Genomic DNA, 5539 nt, shown 5'->3' on the forward strand with positions numbered 1-5539 from the left:
AAAATACTGATACCCTGTGAGCTGTTGGCATCCCATGAGAAGATGACAAGTGTATTTCATGCCAAGAACTTAATGATAATGACTGCTCAAGTTCTGAATACAAAACACAAAAACAAAAACTGTATCTTTATTGGTTCAAAACCCACACAGAACTAGGATGAAAAAAACAAAAACCTTTGAATTGTCCCTACAACAAAACTACATGTTACAGCAATCCCACACACTACAAAACACGAGCAGGTAGCACCAAACCACCAAAAACTACAGGAGATAAATGGTATCAGAATCTGTGCAGGAAGAAGCAGAGGAAAGAAACAGAGCATGAGACATCTAAAAATTCCAAAATAACCAATAGACACTCATTGGCAAGCTCAGCAGGCTAATTTGAGAATAATATTTGAAATACCAGGTGTTTGCACAAGGCATCCTTAATAAGATAAGAGGAGGCTGGGATAGACTTCTGCATAAACTCTCAAAACTAACCAGCTAAATCTCTCTTACCATGAGTGTTGAAGATTTACGCAGTTCTCAAACAAAGGACACAAAGGAAAAAGAGCGTCAAGATAAAAACAGGGGGGACAAAGGAGACCTCACAAAGTATCTGCCATACAGTTTAACTCCTCATAAAAACAACAGAAGATGGCACTATAGAGCTGTAAAATTAGAAAGACAGTCTTAAATCACACCTCCCTTCTTACAGTTTGGGGAACTAACTTAAACTAAAAATAAATAACAGAAGAGGATCCAAGTTAAATCTCACACAAATAATAAAAAGAGAGAGAGAGAGAGAGAATTAGAAACCAGACAAGTTCTGTATTAGTCTTTATCTGTTGCTTATAACAAAATACACAGAACTGGGTGACTTATGAGAAAACAAAATTTATTGCTTACAGTTTCTGAGGCTGGGAAGTCCAAAGTCCATGGGACACATCTGGTGGTGGTGACAGTGACCCAAGTGTCTCACATTGCAAGATGGTGGAAGCAGACAGAGAGACACAGTCTCCTCTTCTTTTAAAGCCCTCAGGACCACGCCCCTGACCACCATTTTTAATCCATTCACTACTGCACGGTCCTACAATCTAATCACCTCTTCAAGGCTCCATCTTTCAATTACCATAATGGGATCTCCCATCCTCTTAACAGTCACAGTGGGGGCCAAATTTCTAATACATAAAACTTTGAGGACACAATTCAAGCTTCAGTGAGTTTTAGGGGATATATTCAATCCACTACAAGTTCTCTATAGAAAATATAAGGACACCAGACAGACATGTTTACAAAACAGAAGGAAAGGATAGCCTAATATTTCAAAACTAGTTAAAAGACACTTGAAATGATAAAAGAATTGACAAAACAACATAAATTGTGAGGATCCACAGGTACGAGTGATAAAAGAAAATTAGATTGTCACCAGATGTTCTTGACAGCGATAGTTTGTACCTGAAGAAAATAAATATGTTTGAGATAATCAAGGAAAAAATGTGAGCCAAGGATCTTATATCCAGTCAACTTAATTTTCAATTCTAAAGGATATAGAGAAACTGTCAACTACATGCAGAAATTCCAAGAATGTTGTTACTGTGAGTCCTTACTTCCAAATCCACGAGAAAATTACCTTTGGACAATAATGACTGGAGTGTCATTGACAGAAAGACAGATGGTGAGCATTGACTATATATTTACATGTAGAACCGAGAATATATTTTCTATACAAGGAATATATCTGGGATACAAGTCACAGTACTTAATGATTGTATGCCATAACAAAGTAGATACAAAACAACTATTAAAATGATGGTTAAAGGAGAACATAGGCAAACCCCTTTTGTAAAAAATTACTTTCATAATAATGGTGTTTTCAGTGTTATTCTTATTCTGAGTATGTTTTATGTGTAATATCGGATGTGGCATGTGAGTAATTGTATTATATTCCAATCATGTTATTTTATATTCTAATCGATGGTGTTTTCAGTGTTATTCTTATTCTGAGTATGTTTTATGTGTAATATCGGATGTGGCATATGAGTAATTGTATTATATTCCAATCATGTTATTTTATATTCTAATCATAATATTCTAATCATAATATTTTCACTGTGGGAAAAATATTTTCACTGTGGGAAAAATATTTTCACTGTGGGAAAAAGAAGACATGGATCTAAGATAGAACAGGTTAAGTAAACACTTGTGGTCCTGAATTTGAATTGATAGTAGGATAAATTCATGAGGTATTTCATCTTTGTGGGGAGGGAGTATAGATATAGATACAGATTTCTTAGCTCTGTCTATTGAAGAGAGAGAACGAGGTGACTGATCTCAGGTCTCAGGAAGAAAAGGCATGACATGTACGACATGAGCATGGAATGTCTTAGCACTCCAGATAGTGAGGACACATCGAACACTTTTGGGGTTGTGTTAAAAGTACTTGAAGGCCAATTGAAGAGGCTCCCACTTAACAAAGATAAGGCAATTTGAGCATGAAATAAAGAAAATAATTGCGAAAAACTAAAACACATCAGGTGTGTTTAAAATCATATGCTCATAAGGATATTTCCTGTAAAAAAGAATTGGTCACATTTGGTGTATCCAAGGGACCAACTCTTCACTTCAAAAACTTAAATATCAAAGTTAAAAGAGTATGGTTGAAAAGAAAAGAAAAAAACTTAAATAAAGGGAAAGAGTTGTTTATCCTGCTTTTCCTAAAAACTGCACCACTGAGTAATTAAATAGAAAAATTAGTAGTTTCTTGTTATAGAAATATTCCAACAAATAAATGAAGAAAGTGATGATATAATTTGAATATTGCCATTTTGCAACCTCTGATGAATAAATAATCTAAGCATTGAGCATCAATGGCTACTAAAAAGGCAAAAAGAGAGCCAATCTGACATTATGTGCCACTTTCTAAAAAACATGCCACCACCTATTAAGTAATTGTATTAGTCCTTTTCTGTTGCTTATAACAAAACACAGGGAAGTGGGTAATTTATAAGAAAACAAAACATATTGCTTACAGTTTGGGAGGCTTGGAAGTCCAAAGTCCAGGGAACACATCTGGTGAGGGTCTTCTTTGGTGGTGGCTTTACAACAACGCAGGAGTCTCACATGGCAGAAAATGGCAGAGTAGAGAGAGAGAGGCTCTCACGTGCTATCCTTTTAAAGCCCTGAGAACCACGCCCCTGACCACCATTATTAATTTATTCATTAGGGTCTTGTCCTCAGAATCTAATCACCTCTTCAAGGCTCCACCTTTCAATTACCATAATAGGATTTCCCACCCTCAACAGTTATGAGGATTAAGCTTCAGTGACTTTGGAGGGACATTCAATCCACTGCATTCTATCCCTGGTCCCCCCAAATCCATGTCCTTTTCACATACATTCATTTTGTCCCCAAAGTCTTGTTTCCACTCAAAAGTCTAGAGTTCAAAGTCCCATCTGTGAAATCTAAACAAGTTATCTACTGCCAAGATACAATAGTGAGACAAGAAAATAGGCCAAAAGAAAGGGGTAATAGGTGCTAAGCAAGTCCAAAACCCAGGTATTAAATCTCGAAGTTGACAAATCATGTACCTTGACGCCATGTTTAACGCCCTCTGCACACGGGTGTGGGAACTGGGTCCCCAAGTCCTCAGGCAGCTCTGCTTCTATGGCTTTCCTAGTCTGAGGCCATGTTTTAGCTCTTGCAGGCTGTAGCTCCACAAATCTGGGGTCTCCACAAATCTGAGGTCTCCATGGCAATCCTGCTGTCAAGGCTCCAGTAGACACGGCACTGATGGGATTTCTCTGCTGCAACTCTGAGCCCACATTTCTGCTTGGCATTACTCCAGTGAAAGCTTTCTACAGTGACTCCACCCCTGTGACAGGCTTTTCCATACATTCCTTGAAATTGGGGTGGAGGCTCCCAAGCCTCCTCAGCTCTGGCATTCTGTGAGCTTGCAAACTTAACAACATGTGGACACTGCCAGGGCTTCTACCTCGTATCTTTCATAGTTTCAGGTCCAGCCACACTGGCAGCCAATTTAGCCACAGCTAGAACAGCTAAAGCAGCTGGGGGGCTGGTACAGGAAGCAATTTCCTGAGTGCCCACAGAGGGCACCTCATACCTGTTCCCTGAGACCATTCTTCTCCCTAGACCTCTGGGCCTGTGATGGAAGGGTTGGCCACAGAGATTTCTGCAATGCCCTCAGGGCCTTTTTTCCCTTCTCTTGATAACCCCTTGCTTTTGTACTAATTTCCTTAGCAAATGGTCCTTGGGCTGAACCATTGCACTTGTCTCCTGAAAATGCTCTCTGCTTCTCTACCAAATGGTCAGGCTGCAAATTTTCTAAATCTTTATGCTCTGCTACCCTTTCAAATTCTGGCTTTATGTCATGTTTTTTTCACCATAACTCAGCGTAGGCTGTTACAAGTAGCCACACAGCTTCCTGAATGTTTTGCTGCTTAGGAATTTCTTCTGCCAAATACCTTGGGTCAGCACCTTTAAGTTCCACACTCCATGTTACTTTTAGGCATGAAGAAAATGCAGCTATATTCCTTGCCAGTTCATAGCAAGGGTGACCTTTGCCCCAGTTTCCATTAAGTCCCTTCTCATTTATATCTGAGATCTTCTCAGAATGGCTTTTACTGTCCATATTTCTATCAACATTCTGCTCACCACCATTTAACCAGTCCCTAAGAAGTTTCAAACTTTCCCTGGTTTTCTTGTCATCTAAACTCCCACCAGTAGCTAAGCTTTTTCTAGCCTGTACCTCCAAATTTTTCCAGCCTCTTCTCAACACCCAGGTCCAAAGCCACTTCCACATTTTCAAGTATTTGTTATAAGCAACGCCCCACTCCTGGTAGGAATTTTCTGTATTGGTTCATTACTATTGCTTATAACAAAATACGTGGAAGTGGGTAATTTATAAGAAAATGAAATTTATTGCTTACAGTTTGGGAGGCTGAGAAGTCCAAAGTCCAGGGAACAGATCTGGGGAGGCTCATCTTTGGTGGTGGCTTTACAACAATGCAGGAGTCTCACATGGCAGAAAATGGCAGAGCAGAGAGAGAGAGGCTCACACATGCTATCCTTTTAAAGTCCTCAGTAACATGCTGCTGACCACCATTGTTAATCCATTCATTAGGGCCTGGTCCTCAGAATCTAATCACCTCTTCAAGGCTCCACCTTTCATTTCCCATAATAGGATTTCCCGCCCTCAACAGTTACAAGGATTAAGCTTCAATGACTTTGGAGGCCATTCAATCTATGTCAGTAATCTGCCCCCCAAAATCACATTTGCATATGATTAAACAGCTAGACACAGTAACTAATTTGCAGGGAATTCAAAAGATAGAGGAAAATGTAAAAGAGAATGCAATCATCAAAATCAAAACTGAGTAAAATTCTGTAGACAAATTACCCAGTTTCTGCAACAAATAAATTGTGAACAACAGGGCTGGCTTCCTGGTTGTGCACTGGGGAGTGGAGCAGGACTTCACATGGGGAAGGGCTGCACTTGGTCTAATGCTATGCTGTCACTGTATTATGTAGCTTGTTG

General features: G+C 39.3%; 1 long non-coding RNA gene across 1 annotated transcript; it reads right to left on the reverse strand.

The window, feature by feature from the left end:
* Positions 1-1197: 1197 nt before the first annotated feature.
* On the reverse strand, positions 1198-4968 carry LOC103587587. Its single transcript, XR_550239.1, has 3 exons — positions 4932-4968; positions 3573-3788; positions 1198-1440 (listed from the first exon to the last, which is right to left on the reverse strand). It is a non-coding gene; the product is annotated as an uncharacterized LOC103587587 (long non-coding RNA).
* Positions 4969-5539: the final 571 nt, after the last annotated feature.

Source organism: Galeopterus variegatus, unplaced genomic scaffold (genome assembly GCF_000696425.1).
Source record: "Galeopterus variegatus unplaced genomic scaffold, G_variegatus-3.0.2 Scaffold465, whole genome shotgun sequence".
NCBI classification, from domain to species: Eukaryota; Metazoa; Chordata; class Mammalia; order Dermoptera; family Cynocephalidae; genus Galeopterus; species Galeopterus variegatus.